Source organism: Cibotium barometz, chromosome 39, assembly GCF_041138505.1.
Source record: "Cibotium barometz isolate CiBa-2024 chromosome 39, ASM4113850v1, whole genome shotgun sequence".
In the NCBI taxonomy this organism is placed as follows: domain Eukaryota; kingdom Viridiplantae; phylum Streptophyta; class Polypodiopsida; order Cyatheales; family Cibotiaceae; genus Cibotium; species Cibotium barometz.
The window spans coordinates 21,243,168-21,261,459 of record NC_141084.1 but is presented as its reverse complement, the minus strand read 5'-3'; the positions used below and the strand labels follow the sequence as shown (position 1 = coordinate 21,261,459).

Genomic DNA, 18,292 nt, shown 5'->3' with positions numbered 1-18,292 from the left:
ATGAGCATGAGTAACGATAGGTACATATGGTCGATATGCACTGGTACGCACTGTTGTAGGTACTGTACCACTAGGTAGCGGTGTTGTACTAACTACAGTGGTAACGGGTACACTTTCTGTCATGCTCATCATCGGAGTAGGCATTGTGGATTCCCTAATGGAAAGTTGAGCCAAAGTTGGAAAGCTAAAGTTATTGCTCGTGGGCTCAACCTGCATTAAGACTCCAGGCGAAACAACATACGAAGGATCTACGGGACTCACCGAGGGAGTCTCCAATCTCGGGGGGGTCACTAACATGTAAAAGTGTCTATCACGTGTGTTCAACATAAGGCATTATTTATTAGGATGGACTCATAGAAATTTATTTACAGAGGGAGGCCAATTTCTCCTAGGCATTCTATTTATACAGAAGGGTATTTTATATTTATATATGCTGTCAATCACCTAGAATGACACAAGTAGAATGTAGGAAGAGTGGCATATATGATAAAGGTCAAAATTTTAGCATGCCAAACATTGTGGGTTCAAATCCTTGAGGCCCACGCTCAATAAAAGCTCAGCTTCTTCTTATTTTTAATTTTAACGTGAGCTTCTTATTTTTAATTTTAACGTGAACTTCTTATTTATTAAAAACGTTTGACATTACAGGCCTTGTTTTTGAATCATTGGGTCTTCTCGTCAGGCCATCTCTTCTTCATTATCATCATTGACCCCATTTTCTGAAGGGAAGGTAAATTTGGTGCGGTGTGAGCAGCCACTTTCTCTGAGTTTCTCTCCGCCGCTTGCCGCATGTTTCAAGCGGCGCCACAAGGCGTCGCTGTTGTTGGCGCAGTACAGCGCGGGAGAGGTCTCGGTTTCCACAAAGGAAGAGGAAGAAGGAAGAGGTCTCGGTTTCCACAGAGGAGGAGGAGGAAGAGGGCGGCAGTTGGGTGCCCGTGATCCCTTTGGCCGCACTTCCCAGAGGGGAGCGGAGGCTTGTACGGCAAGGACGTGGTGGTACAAGAATGAGGTCATCGTCGCCATCGATGAGAACAACTCGCCCCCACTGAAGGCACCTACAGTGAAGGCTTTGTCAATGCCAAGCTGACACAGGTGCATATTTGTAGCTCTTTGCTCTGTCAATGCCAAACTCACACAGGTGCACATGGTAGTTATTTTGATTTCAACCTTTTCTCTTCCTTAAATATGCTGTAAGAAAACATTAAGATTAGGCTAAGGTTTCATGTAAATTTCAAAGCCTCTCTAATACTCAATATGAGGCTTCTTCTAAGAAAATAAGATTAGGCTGAGGTTTCATGTAATTTTCAAAGCCTCTCTACTAATACTCAATATGATATGAGGCTTCTTTCAAGCTGTTATGAAGAAGAATCAATTTTTATCAATTTTTATTAGATGTAGCTTTAACTAATATGTATATTATGCTGTTTTGGGCTTTTTTCATCTACTAATCCTGCTAATTAGTACTTGTTCATGAATCACAGGAGTTAACCTTGTGGGCTTATTAAAGTGGCATTGGAAGTGAAGTGGATTGAATATATTGCTAATCCTCAGAGATTCTTTTATTTTCTTGTAAGTTTATTTTCCTTGTACAATGCAATGCCATTTCTTTTTAGATTTATAAGTAAGCATAGTGTGGGTTTTCAAAGGATGGGAGCTACTTGTTTGTAGGAGAGTGATAGATGTCTACATATAACCAAAAGTGCATAGCACATTAGATAGTCCTGTGATAAGAAGTGTTTTTGAACTTTGCTATGGGGTTCACCTTTGCTTAGATAAAATCCATTTTAGAGAGGGTGTGAGATTTTGGTGACATGTGAGCTCATATGACATGGAGTAGGTAGGTAAGTGCCTACATGCATGCATAGTTTCTTCTCTAATGATTCTTTAGAGAGTCAATTCTTAATAAAGCTTTACAAGTTCTCTAATGATTCTTTAGAGAGTCAATTCTAAAATAAAGCTTTACAAGTCTTCTTATGTCAAGAAGCTTCTACCTATAAAATGCACTTTGATGAGGGGTTGTGGAAGGTTCATGGAGAGAGGGAAATGTATTTCCATGTGGTGAGAGAGAAAATCATAGTAGCTTAAAATTATTCAAATATTCTTTCTCAGTGTATGATTGGAGTATGAATAATATTTGATTTGAAAGATAAGAGCTTTGTTCGAGTGAGATGTAAGTACGATGATGCATGGTTGCCCTTATGTCCTCCAAGATCTGATTTGCATACAGTTCTTACCGAGCACACAAAGTCCAATACCCATAACAAGGCAGTTGCAAAAGAGAAGGAAAGGTCCAAGCCATTGTTCACGGGATTATGCGGGCGTCCTCGAAAGGAGAAGAAACACGATCCAAAGCAAATATCACTTAGTAATTTTGTGGTTTCTACAAAAATTGCAAGCTCAACTACTATGGGTGGCTCCTCTTCTCTCAATAACCATGAAGAAGGTGAAACTTCTTTAACAAGTCTAAATTTATTATGTTGGGGTTTATGGAATCATGAGATTGAAGTGAACAACAAGAATGTTTGCATAAAGCCCTTGTTGGATGACCAATGTGCTGGTAAGTTTTGGTTTACAAAGCCTTATAGTAAGGCAACCTTATATGATGGAACTTCTACCTTTCACATAGATGGATGCTTTCGTCACATTAGTTGTCTACGTGTTTCTAGTACGGACAACCATTTGAAGCCTTTTCATGTAGCCACTGCAAAGGGATAAGCTCCATGATTTTAGGATGAGATTGTACAGAGAGAAGACCGTCGATAAGAAGAGAGGCAATAGGGGAACTGATGGTGGAATAAGATTAGATTTTCTCACTAGAACAGAGCTTAGACAAACAGCTATAGTGGCCAAAAAACATGCAAGAGATCTCACTGTCAAACTATAGTGGCCAAAAAACATGCAAGAGATCTCACTGTCAAACTATGGTGGGCAAAATCTCAGATTGCAGTGCTTTCAGTGAGGATACGAACTTTAAGAGAAGCAAGCATGGAGTCTCTTAACCGAAAGGATTTACAGAGATTTTGTAGCAATAGAATCCCATAGACTAGGAAAGTTTGGTGGTAAACCTACCTTATGGGACTTCTTACAGGAAGTAGCTACAAATTTATTGAGGTGGTCAAATAGAGGAGACGAAGATATAGTGAAAACACCAAGGCTATGTTTGAGGTTGCAAAGATGTGGGGTGGACCAAGGTTGCACGATTTCCTAAGTGTCAATCTTAACGGCCCTTCATTGTCAACTACTAAGAGAGGGCAAAGACTTGCCACACAGTTTATCTCAGGCATACATGGCTATGTTTTTGATGCCATCGCTGAAATTTATCAGAAGGAGAAAGAAAAACATGGGATTGCATCACAGATTCTCTTCATCGTAGTGGAAGATGAGACTGCCATAAAAAAGCGTATCAGGTAAACATAACAAACTCTAAGTTTCTGTTTTGACTTGCACAAGGCTTACAATCAGCTCATGCATCTCCTATACATTGTTCTTTTGGTTGTAGGTGGAATCCGAAGGATGATACGCTTGTTGGATTTGATGGGCTCAAATTAGGGAACCATGAATGCATGACTGCTTGCACGATCAAAGTTGGAGAAGGAAAGGAAGGTTATAATGTGATTGTTGATGCATTTGAGACTCATATCATTGGTGGTTACGCAAGAGTTTTTGTTGCAAATCCGTTGCATGAAGCGTTACCACGCTTGGTTATGGCAGCCCACTGTACTTGCAATCGCTTTGATGCCATTGTTTTGTACAAAGACAATGGATTGAAATTTTGAGCTTATGGGATGAAAAGCTTAAAGCTACAGTGGGTCCAATTATTGGGCATGCCTCAGATGGAGATAGCCGTCGAAGAAAGTTGATGCTTGCTGATTATGTTGACAAGAAGGGCGTGAGATATGGAATTGGATGGGATGGATGGGTTCTTTCAACCAAAGTGTCAAATAATGGGGATGTCTCAGGCATGCATGATCAAGACTTTGTACACAATGGAAAGAAGCTAGTCAATGTTCTCGATAAACCAAAGCGTCAATTGGCTCTTGGTGATGTTTGGGTTACTTTGAACCATGTTATCATTGTGTATGATTCTTTTTCTATTGAGACAAGCACATGCTCAAAGAAGGAGACATTAGACGAGATGATCGGCAAAATTGGCTGCACCTCAAAGAATATGTAGCAGACAAGTACAATGGTGTTTGGGAGAGCTTGCAAATAATGGGTTGTAGAGAAAAGAGCGGAGTATGCTAGGGACACAAGCCTATATTTTCTTGTCTCCGCACTTGAGCTTGTTAGAGAGTTTTCATTTAGCAGCCAAAGTGGCTTTCTTCTTCCGAATTTGGAGATCTTGGATTGTACAGCACAGCACATATACACAGCACATATACTCTAAGCACCAACTTTATCACCAAGGAGGCATTCTTGGATGTGCAAAGCTCATGCCACTTTGTGGTGTTTTTAATCAAATATTTCAGAGATTTTCACACGGGCTTGAAGTGTCCTTTACATCTCACCGGCACAGATGCAGCTTGAATAGGATAGCACATTTTGAATGCAAGGAAGAGGGTTTGTCGTTTACAAGAGCTCACAAGAAGCAAGAGCATGTATGGAGGGAGTTAAATCTCAAAGAGGGTGTGCAGGAAGCCAATCTAGGTGACTATGATTGTGTTTCTACCAATGAGATGATCATCAGTGCCTTACAGTTGGGATTACATAGTGCTCAAGGGATTTGTGAACGCCTACATATGAAGCCAAAAGGTACACAAGACATGAGGTGGTGGTCGCAACCCTGGTTCGATGGATTTTTTGATGCCTATGCAAACTCAGATTTCCAAGACTCTGGTACAGATGAAGAGGCTCCTACAACAGATCAAGAAGCAGATGCAGATGAGGATGTCTCCTATCAGTGAGATACTACATGTCGTGGATTCTGTTTTGGATTAAAAAGAAGAAGTTAGCCCAGTTGTAGAGTTTGAGAACAAGTCAATTTTCAAGTCCACATTGGTAAGTCAATTGAATGGCAATCCCACATTGTCAAAAGATAGGCTGACAAGGGTTCGACAAGGAGTGTATTACTCTAAGGAAGAAAAATGTCATAAAGGGACAAATGAAAATTTGTTTGGCAGAGAACACCAATGGTTGGGAAGATCACGCGGTCATGCAAGCCAAGCTCCTCAAAAAGTAAGAAGAAAACAAAAAGTGTATGGTACTTAGGTCGAGTTCAAAAGATGAGAAGAAAGGTTGGTGGTGCATATATGGAGTACAAGAGAGGGTTCAGCCTCTCTGATAGGCCTTCAGGAGTGGAGGTTCAACTAGGATGGTATCAAAAAGCAAAAGGAACCAGATGCTTTACATATGATTTGACTGACCTTGAAATGATAAATATAGAAAGCGTCATTGCTCTAGCAAATCTCACATATGATTGCAACAAGAATAAGTACGAACTTGACGAAAACGATTGGAAGGTTTTCACTGAGTTTGTGAAGGACCATTAGGAGCATTTAGCAGGTACGTCGTCTTCTTTACTAAATCCTACTGTGTAAAAGCAAAAGAGTTTGTGTTTTTGAGCTACATTTATAACATATTTCTTGTTTGATGTAACCTGTTGGTCTCTTATGGTTTTTTTACAAGAACATAACTTTTGTTGTTACATGGCTGTCCAAACCAAGATTGGAGTTTTTTGATGAGGTTTTGTGCAAACTACAAAGTTGGATTGAATATTAAGTTTTCGATATATGCATCAGCGTGTGGATTGTAGCGAAAACTACCTTAAACATGAGAAGTGAAGGTGCTTAAGGCATTCGCTTTATCAATGGTAGAAACACATTTTGTATCTACGTACATTCAGTTAATAGGTTGTAGAAACACATTTTGTATCTACGTACATTCAGTTAATAGGTTGTAGAAAAACATTTTATATATACATTTTTTGTAGCTATCCTTTCGATCTCATATTTTAGTACGGTAAAAGAGAAAGTAGTGTCGATGAGGTTTATGTCCAAAATCTGAAATGGACTGTAACAGAGTATTTTTGAACCACCTTTTTGTGTATCTACCTTATGGAGTTAAATGTATCTTGTCTCACCTACGTTGTTTATGTATCTACCTTTGTGGACTACAAATGAAGTTGGATGTATCGTGTCTCATCTATGTTGTTTATGTATCTCACCTCTGTTGGCAATGCTCTTGTAGACATGTATGCCAAGTGCGGTCATGTTTCAAAGGCGCGACAAGTGTTCAACCGGCTACCTTCTCTGGATGTTGTCTCTTGGAGGGCACGGATTGCAGGATATGCACAAGAGGGTCATGCCGAGCAAGCACTTGATTGTTCTGAAGAGATGCAACCTTCCAAATGAAATGACTTTCACATGCATGTTGAAAGCATGAGCCATAATCGGACCAGTTGACAAGCATGTGCATCCAGACATTGTGCCATGATCAAGCAACTGACAAGCGAAAACAAATCCATGACGAGATTTCAAGGCAGGGGTTGCTGTAGGAACGACATTGTGCTCTGCAATCTAGTGGACATGTATGCCAAATGCGGTGCACGATTACTGTTTGGCAGGCTGCCTTCTTGGAATGTTATCTCTTGGAGTGCACTAGTTGCAAGATATGTACAAGAAAGTCATGCGGAGCAAGCAAAAACAAATCCAGGGCGAGAAATGTGCAGCCGCCATGGAGAGAAGTTCTCCTGTTTGTCTCCTCTATGTGCGTGCTTCTCACAAAAGAGGTGTTATTCTCGATTTGGGAGAAGCTCGGTAGCTCGGCAGAGTAGCAGCTTCAGTGCATCTCAACTACAAAAGGCAGGATGACATTCTTGACGATCCCTCATGCTGAAGCAGAACTCAAAAGTACCTCTACAGAGACCCTGCCCACTTCAAGCCCATCCCTACTACTATGGCCAAAGTGTGGGAATCATGCACAAGGCCTGCTCTTATCACAATTGGACTGAGATTTTTTTAAGCAGAGATCAGTATCGATGAGCCAACGCAAATATGCATGCCAGTACGTTGAAGGAAGAGAGGGTTGGGCAAAGGCCTCCTTTCTCTTGCGCTCGCCTAATGTTGCTCATCAACAGTAGAAAGAACATCACCACACTTCTCTCTGAGCCACACATCAACAGTAGAAAGGTGCCCACCAAGAAAGGGACAAATATGGTCAGGGTGCACTCTGTGACGCATCAAGGCTCTGAGAATAAGGGTTTTCAGCAAGCTCAGCTAGCGTTTGTGGAGATGTGGTTGCTAAGCTACAGTCATAACCTGGCTACTAGTGAATATTCGACATTTTAGTACATTGCACAAGGGCTGGGTGATTTGCACCCGTACATTCTAGGGTTAAGAAAGGGGATCATGATTCCCCTTATGGGCTGGGCCAGTCAGTGGAGCCTTACACACTATGTTGAAAGCATGTGCCATGATCGAAGACAAGGGGAACCAAATCCATGACGAGATTGCAAGGCCTACGCAACTGCAGCAGAGAGAGACGTTGAGCTAGCAACGGCTTTGAGGTAACAACTCTGAAACTCTCTTCACAAAAATTTTAAACTTTGTATTTTTTTTCTCTATCCCTTTCTCCTACTGCTTTTCTTCGATCTCATCAGGGTCATAAGTGCTACATCTTCCACCACCTAAGGTCTGCACCACATCCATCACCTCCACAAAAAACTGCACATCCTTGGTATTCTTGTTCCCAATCGTGATAAAATTATGCAAGTGAAAGTGCAGCAGGGTAATCATTTCCTTCTCTACAGGTTGAAAAAAAGCATGCTTGATGTTTCTGTATGTAATATCAACTTTCTCGTCAGCTTTCATGGTTGAATACCTAAACCCATTGGTGTGTGCCTCTAATGTACCACTCAACTTGCGCCCCTTGCCTCTAAAGACAGGCCTAATCCATAAATCTGATAGTCTTATAGGTTTTGCTTTCATAAGTTATAGTTTTTCTTGTGTCACTAGCGTGGCCCTCTCTACCTTCTCTGATTCCCTAAAAGCAACTTGGTGATGCAACGTCTTAATCAGCTGGACTACTTGGTTAGTGTGTCTCACATCACTGGATCGGAAGGAAACTTCCTTCTAGTAAATTGCACCGGGGAACTTCTGTGATGCCAAGTCAGTGGTGGCAGAATAACCAGCACCGGGCACATTGAAAATCATTCGAATGAAGGAGTGGCCTCCATCCTATTGGCTGGTAACACTCTTTATAGTAGGTATGTGAAAGGGATCCATAAAACCATAAACTGGCAGCAAAATTGACTTGTTCTTTTGATCTACCTGAATCATTAATTCTTTTGAGAAAGGAATATCATCTAGATTCCGATAGGCCACTAAATCTCCTGTGGTCCTGACCACACCCTGCTTGTCTCCTTGGCCCAGACCCCCAGAAGCCAGTAGCCTCCTAAAACAGTCTCTTCATTCTTTTATTGAGCAAGCTCCGCTTGATGCTGCTTGCACACCTCTTCCTTTGTCATCTCTTGATTGTCAGGGTGCAAAGTTGCTTTCAGAAACTGGGCATTAGCTCCATTACTCGATGGCAGCTTTAGCTTTGATTTTGGCTTCTCTTGCTCCTCCTCTTCCTCATCTTTGAAAGAAGACACAATATCATCGTCGTAAGATTTTGAACAATTCGAAGTTGCACTCTCAAGACCTTTCTCTTTTATGACTATAGTATCTGTTAGCAGAGCAAAAAAAAGTTCTTTGTCTTGGGGTCCTATGAGCTCTATGTTTGTAAATTTTACATTTTTAAACTAACATTGAATACCATAGCTGCCTTTAGAATCCTATCATTCTTGGAATTCAGGCTTAGGCCAGATTCCCTGAATTCAATGCCAATACCTGTGCCAGAGATTTTAGTTATATGGGGCAAGAACTCCCGCCCTTCCCTTTCCATAACATATAATGCTGCTTTGTAAGCAGCTGAAGCAGGATTTCCACATTTTAAAGCATTCATGGCAGCTTTGTGGGCTTTCTGAAGTGCCTTGTAAGCTTTTGATTGAACTGGGTCTCCATCAATCAAATACGTTCTTGTAACATTTGCACAATAACTATTGTATCTCGCACCAATAGCACAAATAATGACACCCAATGTATCATAATATAGTGGATCTTCATTGCTGATAGCACTTGGCCTTAGAGCAAATACCCCACCACTTTGAAATACAGGGGGTAGTAGATGTCCACATTGTCAAGCTTCAACTTTACCTTGGCTTTTTCTAGGATCAATCTGCCTTCTCAATGTCATCTCAAAATCTTTACAAAAGAAATAATTGTATCTAGTATATAAGGATATTTGAAATATCTCTTCAAAAAAAATATATTAACAGAAAGGGATTTATAAAATTTACAAGAAGGGTGGAGAAGACTACTCAAAAAAGGTTACATAGGGGTTTATAAAAGAGGCCTTGAACGCACGTGATATAGGGGCTTTACACTAAGTGACCCCCCCCCCCCCCCCCCCCCCCGAGTCTCCAATTGCGATAGGGTTGGTTGTTTAGCCTTGCCCGTATCCAAAAATCTTATAGGGCCAGTTGAAACTAGGTTCACTCCCCTATTCTGCCTTTTGAATTGGATAATTCTATGGATAACTTCACATATCATTTGTTGTTGTTCATCTAGATTGGTGGCACTAGATGTAGATCGTATGACTTCTAACCAACCTACATGGTATGTGTAACCCGTGTATAGGTCAGTCCCATCTAAACTTGGCGTGCCAAAAGGTTCTCTCGAAGTGGACATAATGTCACTTCTTGTGGTTTGACTTCTAGGGGCCTCTACTTTAGGAAGAGCGTCAGAAGGTGGTAGCTCAGTAGGGCCTTCATTCCATGAAGTGGGTAGAATATCCACATGGACACTCTTTGGGAGGGCAAGGTCTACATGAGATGTGAATGGCAAATCTACTTTCCCACCTCCTTCGTTTACTTCACTTGTCGCAGGTTCAGAGCGCGTAGCTCTACTAAAAGTCTCTATTAGATGACTAAACATGCTAGATCTGGGTTGTAGGGTCCAAACTGGCATGTTTTGGCTTGCTTCCTCAGAGTTCTAGGTAGGATGCCCTTCCATGACTTCAGAGTCAGAGGACGAGTCACTAGCCGCTATTCGTGGATCTTGGGTTGCACTTCCTTGGGTTCCAACTGAAGGCCAAGATGCTAACGTGGAGGGATGGTGTGAGCCTGCATAAAAACTGAAACGCTTTCTAACACCATATTCGTGAGTTTGGGAATCTCCCAAGTCCCATTTTTATAATACTAAAAAGGTGGGACTCGGTAAACATGTCTATAAGTTTTTCAAAACCCTATCATGTGACCTATCATTGGAAAGTGCTTGAAAAATGGGATCTATTGAGCTTTATAGCGCACAATTTGGACAAATAGTGTTCAAGTTATGGTAAATCCAAAGTTTTGACCACATGTCCCAAACTTATGAGAAATTCCCATATTCTCCAATATGGTGTTTTTCTAGTTGCTCAGACTCTAGCACTCGACCAGAGCGTAGATGCATGTGATGTGGGTATCCTACGGGCGTTGGTAACTACCCTTGAAGCCCACACAAGTGGTTTCTCAGGTGTTTCGCACCCTGTTTTTACTTGTTTTTGTCTTGTTTTTAACCTGTTTTTACCCCCTTACTTATGGTCAAAACTGGACTAAGGCGTGTGATAGCTCAAGACGAGCGTATCATTCAAGGGGTCCTAGCGTGCTTTACAGCACAGTGTTCGCCTATCCGGAGCTCCAGTGGCCCTCAGAACACTCTATTTGTGCCTAGGTGTGAGGCTTAAATTAGAAAGTCCAAGGGTGCCTATGGGGGGAAAGGTGAAGGCTTTGTCCCACATGCCCACTCCACTCCTTGAGGGGGTAGACTATATATAGAGCTTTACTTTCCTTAAGCTTTCACTTGAGAGAAAGCTATGGAGGCTCACTCTCCTATATATATATATCAAAAGATCGAGGCCAGGGGTCAGGATCGATTGGGTTTCTTTTTTCAATAAAAATTTTCTTTCCACGCGGGTTGGGTTGATTTAATTTTTTAATTTTTTTTTACTTAAAAAATATTTTTAGAGAAAAATAGCTCATGTGCACCTACTAGGGCTGGCCGCTTGCCCACGACGCCCTCTGCGAGACGGCTGCCAACACAGCAGCACAGCGCGCAGCAGCTCTTCTACCCTCTATCTATACGCACGCACGCACACACTAACACGAACTAACTTACTACTCTAACAGCTAACACACAGAACTGAAATGTGCAAAAAATGAAGAAAACGGAACTAAAAAATGACTGAAGAACAGCAGCAACAAACACACAAACACGCCTCTCTTTGCCTTTCCCTGCAGGATAAAATAGACTTCAAACAGCAGCCCGAGCTGCATCTGGAGCTTGGTGCAGGGCAATTCCCCCGCAACGGCACCAAAAATGTGCACTCTTGCCACACGTGTCGGAGCTAGGGACTTGCTAAGCACTGTGTGCAAGCCACGAATGGCTGCAAGCACACAACCAGGAAACTAGCAAGCTCAAAACACGGAGCAATGGTGTGTCACTCGCCGCTCAAACCGCCGTTGTGAAGGATTCTCACGCCGTGATGAAGAAGCCGTCGTCGCCGCTCTACCACCTCGTCGCCGTCGTGCCGCCACGCAATGCTCGATCGCTACACACACACACTCTCTCTCTCTCTCTCACACACACACACACACACACACACACACACGCTGGAGAAGGAGATGGAGAAGATGAAGCAAGAGCACTCCTTGTATTCAACACTCAGAGAATGAGAGGTTTTAGGTTACATTTGACTTTTATATGTGCCATTCACACATGGGCTCCCATACATGGCCGGCCGATCCTAACCCTTATCCTGATGAAATTCGAGGTGCACCTCTCATCGACGATCACCCAATCCCCTTACCCTTTACATGTGGTGCCGACAAGCCCGCCGTCCCATGACTCAGAATACGTAAAATAATTATATGACGTAAAAAGTAATACGTCTCAATGTCCGCCATAGATTAACATTCACACACCAAATAACCCTAACTAATGTCCACACACTATGGTTAGCTGCACGCGACCATTTATTGCCATACACATGCTACTGTCTACCATGCCAGCACATATCATGCCTGGCTCTAGCTGTCATCGAGCTTGTAATCTCAATAGCACCTCTCAAGCTCATGATGTACAACCATAGACGAAGATGAGCTTGGGCTATCAATAGTCCCCTCAAGCTCATCGTCGCATGTACTCCCAACATGGTACGAAAGTACTCAAACTTCTCTCTCCCAAGTGGCTTCGTAAATATGTCAGCAACTTGCTCTTCAGCCTTCACATACTTCAAATCTATTATACCATCCAACACTTTCTCCCTGACAAAGTGATACTGGACCTTTATATGCTTGGTCCGTGCATGAAAAACTGGATTATTGGCCAACTGTATGCTGCTCATGTTGTCACAACGTATGACAACCTTGCCCTCAATAGGCTTACCCAAATCAGCCACCCACCACCACCACCAGGAGTTTCTTTAACCATACTCCTTCACATATGCAACTATGGTTGCTCCTCTGTACTCAGCCTCAGTACTGGATAAAGCAATAGTGGGTTGCTTCTTGCTTAAATTTATTTTGTCTTGAATTATAGACTTTAGCAATTGTGTTCCTTCCTTTTGTTTCTTTTACAATCTAGATTGTTAAAATTGCTATTAGTTTTTCATTGTAATAGTGCATAACCTCAAGACTTTCTCACTAAAACCAAAATTAATTATACAACATCAAACCAACTACACTTAATAAGTCCTCATGTCCATTTTTTTATTATTATAGCATTATGACTTGATCATCACCTCAGGATCCTCATACGTCTTCGAAGCTCATGCGACTCATGATACGTTGCACCCCCTTAGCATATATATCTGAATGAAATCACGTTATTTTTCACTAACTGCTACGGATACCGACAGCAAGATGAATGGTCAAAGATGTGGACCCATGATCACGAAGAATGCTTTGTTTTCATACCCATTGGAAACACCACAATTTTTATCCCAAATATATGCTTTTGCCACCTTCTGGAGCGGATTGACATCATACGTGGATATACTATAGAAGATGATTCATCATCAATAAATAGATGCAGAGTTTATGAATCGACTCCGTTACCTTAGAACCAGATTATCCCCTGAGAAAATGATAATACCTGATCATACCCACATCATTAGAAGAATGTAAATATTTTTTGACTTCTTATATTTATTTCTCTTGTTATTTTATAACCTTTTGTTTCGGAAGTTGGTATCTCTTTATCTTTATACCCTATAGCAAATTCTTTCTCCATTTTTCATAACTTTAATCTTCATAGTAAATTAAAACGTCACATATGCTTGTGGTATTTGTGCCTTTTTAAAAATGTATTTTGTAACTCTTGCAAGTAAATTATTATTTTTCATAACTTAGTAAATAATTATTTCCAATATCTTTATGAAAGTTTTATCTCTCAGACAGTAATTCAAATACCGTCCAAGTAAGTTTCTCCTTTCCATCCTTATAATAATTATCATGCCTACATAATTATGCATAGAATTTCAATTCATACTGCTCTAAGTATATTTCTTATAAAGTCATAATTTAATATAACCCTAGTTACGTTTGGAAGAATAATTATATTTCAATCCATTCGCAATTATAACCCTAGTTACGTTTGGAAGAATAATTATATTTCAATCCATTCACAATTGTTTCTCATTTTTCTCAATGTAGAGCGTCATTAAAATCGAATATATAAAAGGTATGACTCTCTTGCGCTTAAGTTTCATGTTTATTATTCAAGTTTATTTCAAATTCAAATGCAAATTAAGCTTTCATCATCTACTTAATTAAGATGTTAGAATTATTACTAGTCATTCATATTTAATTTTTGCTTAAACTTTTAAAAAATCAATTTTATCCACTCTTCATTTATAATCTCACATCCTCACAAACAACTTTTTAACTCAAGGTTAGTAATAACGATTTCGACTTTTCCTATCCTTATATCCATAACCAATTTAACTTTTATTCTTATGATGTTAAGTTTCTCATGAGATGCTGTTTAATAAATTCATATACCCTATCCATAGAAGTAATAAACGATTCACATCTCTTTCGATTGTTGTTAATATTATTTTTGACAGATAATTTCAATGACACCACAATGATGGAGGTATGTATATGTATATACTCACTTTTATTTACAAGAATTTTTCATATGAGTTTTTATAATATTTTTACAACCTAAGAACCTAATTAATAAACCATAGATTCAACACTAAGATTAGTTTAAGTTCAGTACCTTAAATAAAATTTCTAGATAGAGAAACTTTGTGTCGGAATTTAAGTTTTAGAGGGAACTAGCCACTTCGCCTCAAACTTCTATTCTGAAGGAAGTGATGTATGGAATTAATCTGGTGGTATGGGACATCAGATTGGTTTCATATACTTACTCCAGACACATTTATGTCTTCTATCTTTTACTATCCTATGTGTGTGTGCAACGCACCTATGTGGTATGGGACATCAGATTGGTTTCATATACTTACTCCAGACACATTTATGTCTTCTATCTTTTACTATACTATGTGTGTGTGCAACGCGCCTATGTGGTATGGGACACTTAGACTCATCTTACGTACATTTATATACTTACTCTAGACACATTTATGTCTTCTATCTTTTACTATACTATGTGTGTGTGCAACGCGCCTATGTGGTATGGGACACTTAGACTCATCTTACGTACATTCATTTGATTGGTTCATTGCATATGCATTATGTGTAGATCTAGTCTTCCACACCAATCATGAAGCCATCCTCTCATGTGTTTATGCAACTGTATATCGGGGACGCCCATATATGGCATGCTTTTGGGCCTCCACTACTTGTTTCAGTTGGTTCATATTAAGAAGGGGTGATTCCTAGGTTACTTACGCCTGGCAAACATGTGTGTGGGTATTATTTGAATACTTATGGGTTGTCTATATCTTAAGATGACGTTGGGATTAATTGATGTGTTCAATTAATTGTTTAACTAACGTGGACAATGTCTAGTATAGTCAACGAGAAGTGTGAGGATATCGATTGAGGTGTCGCACTACATGAGATGTGCGAGGGTACCAATTGAGGTGTCACACTATGCGAGGGTACCGATTGAGGTGTCGTATGGCTGGTGGATTAAGTGGTGGTGTGAAGATGATAATCATTTTTATTTTTTGAATCATGTATTAAACTTTTTGTGTATATTATTTTTCATTTGATAATCAGTGTGATGATCACCAATTTAGGTGTCTCATGACTTTTTCTTCTTGGTATTCCATGTCCATAAGAACATCTGAGCCATGACTTTGTGCCTTTGAGCCATGTTCGGATCTTTAAGTTTACCTTGCAAGTTAAGACATCAATTCCTACGAACATAATCTTGTTCTCTTGACATTTTTCTTACACAACTGAGGACCGTTGCTTCCTCAAACACGAGGACTGTTAGAGGTATATATTTTTGATGAATTAATAATTGTAGAGAAAATATGCTTAATTTAATTTGTGCAGGATTCAATTTAATGGAATGTGCAAATGTGCAAAAGATTATCATATGTGCAAATGTGCACAAAGATATTTTATGTAACAAGGCCCATTAGCAATTACATTTGGGCAAAGGTTTTTATATATACAAACCTTAGGAGATTTCATATGGTTAATAATATGTGAAGCAATGTCCCTAAAGTGGGAAAAACAAGCCCAATTTGTACGCACATCTATTCTTAGCTCCTTGGACTATTTTTATGAATAAAATTCTCTAAATACTCAAGTCATGGAAGTGGAGCTACACACTTGAGGGGGAAGATTGCACCCAATCTTGTCTTTTTTGTGGTACTCTCTACCCTTTACTCTTTTACTCTTGATGGTGATGTTATTATAATTCTCTTCCCTTGTGTTATGCTTTGTTATTTATTTTTCAATTTAGCTCAAGTCTTTGTTTAAATTTTGATGTATTTTATGAGTTTTTAATTATTTCTTCAAGAAGTACAAAAGGGTCCCGTGAGATAAATAATCAAGATGATGTTGGTGGTTTATAATTGTACCTGTTAAGTATTGCTACCATCAAGAGTAGCTCCCCTTTGTTTTTTGCAAACACGACAACAAGGAGAGATGCTGCAGTTCATGGGTGCATCCCACATCACGAGAAAAAGTTGCAAGGAGTAAACTTGCTTTAAAGTTTATGATCTAGCTAATAATAATATTATATATTTCCATAATCTTTGGAGGCATACCTTGTTTGATCTCCCCCATGTGGTTGCCATTCCACACGTAAAAAAAAACTTGTTGCTAAGAAACTCCCCTATTGAAGGAGCAGATCGCTTACTCGAATTTCTCATTCTTTTGCATCCATATGTCATCCCACAAGAGCTTATTTGTGCCATTAAGACCTCGTGATGCCAAGGAAGGCATGATCAAGGAGAAGATTTCTTGCTTGAATTTCTCATTCTTTTGCATCCATATGTCATCCCACAAGAGCTTATATGTGCAATTAAGACCTCGTGATGCCAAAAGGAAGGCATGCTCAAGGAGAAAATGACATAGTCCTTGTCTCATACACAATTGTGGTTAAAGATATGTTATCATAAACAAGGCGCAAGCTCACATAGATATCTAGAGAGAGATTTTACAATAATATAAAGATATGTTATACTGTCACTGTTTATCTTCTAGATATCTGGTATGTACTGATATCTGTTTATGTGTGATCAACCGATTATAATGTATTAACATGTTAAACTGTATGTGTTGGTCGTTGCCAACACTTTTGGTGATCCTGCTACATTTAATTATTTTGTGTTTCTCTTGGTCTTGCTTTAGAATGTTGTTCTATTATCATAGAGTTATTGTTGGTTGAGGAATTACCTCTCCGAGCCAAGCGCGTAATCATCAAAGGTCTTTTAGAGATTGAAAACATTGAATTAATTCACTGCAAGCTCCTCCAATTTTACATTTGGGTTCTTTTTATTGAACCCTATGCTTTATCATATATTATTGTTTGGCTAAATTATGTGCTATTCAATTAGCTAGTTGTTAGGGTATTGTTGACTGTATCATCAAATTCAACACTATCCATGTTTCTAAAGGTTTAGTTTATTATTAGTAATTTCACTTTGATGCCATTCCTCGTCCATGTGGTTTGAGGGTATTTGTCCATTTCTTTTGTTGTTGAGTGGAATGCCTGTAATTTTTTATTTGCGTACCAAGCAGTAGATCTAGAAACCCTTTGGAATGAGCGAGGTTATGACCTCTAAAGGTGGTGGAGCACATGATTAACTGTATGCGATGTTACAAAGCTTGTCTAGAGTATGCCTAAATCATTGAGAGCTGGTTGATGAAGACTGTCCAAATGATTGTCCAAGGATGTGTGCGAGGACCACTACTATCTCCAATGTCATGAAAAAGCCGAATGCCTTCAGTGGAACCTTTGATGCCAGGCAACCAATTGGCATGCTCAATATGGCCCCAATCATTTTTTCACTTTCGAGGGCATGCAAGATGCCTTCATTGCTTCCAAAAAGATAAGATATCCTCGCATGTGCTGGATAAGCTACATCATCTAGAGCTAAAGAGTTACTAGTAGAAGTATATGTAGCTAAGTTCGACACTGTTCGGTGTAGGGTAGGTAACGTGGATCGGCCGATTGAAGCCTAGATGGGGGAGTGGCTTTTTTTACACACGAATTGTGTAAAAAGTTAAAACTAGTTGTGTCACCTTGATGGACCTCACAGTGGGTGGTTTTGATGTAGCTAAGTTCTACACTCTTCGGCATAGGGTAGGTAATGTGGATGGGCCAACTGAAGCCTCAATGAGGGAGTGGTTTTTTTACACAGATTGTGTAAAAAGTTAAAACTAGTTGTCACCTTGATGGACCTCATAGTAGTGGTTTTTGGTACACAGATTGTGTAAAAAGTTAAAACTAGTTGTCACCTTGATGGATCTCACAGTGGGTGGTTTTGATGCATTAGTGGAGGCCGCCACATGAGTTCTGCATGTAGTTTGCTAGAAAAGACTCCTAAGAATGGAAAGTACAAGCAGGATATGGATTTCCCTCTGTGGAACCTTTGATACCAGGTAACCAATTGGCATGCTTAATATGGCCCCAATGATTGTTTTCCACATTTGAGGACGTGCGAGATGCCTTCATTGCTTCCAAAAAGACAAGGCATCCTCGTATGTTTTAAAAGCTACATCATCTAGAGCAAAAGAGTTACTAGTAGAAGTATATGCAGCTAAGTTCTACACTCTTTG

The 18,292-nt window shown here is 39.9% G+C and overlaps 1 pseudogene; it reads right to left on the bottom strand.

Moving 5' to 3' along the window:
- Positions 1-7,487: 7,487 nt before the first annotated feature.
- On the bottom strand, positions 7,488-16,294 carry LOC147615863 (FACT complex subunit SPT16-like; annotated as a pseudogene).
- Positions 16,295-18,292: the final 1,998 nt, after the last annotated feature.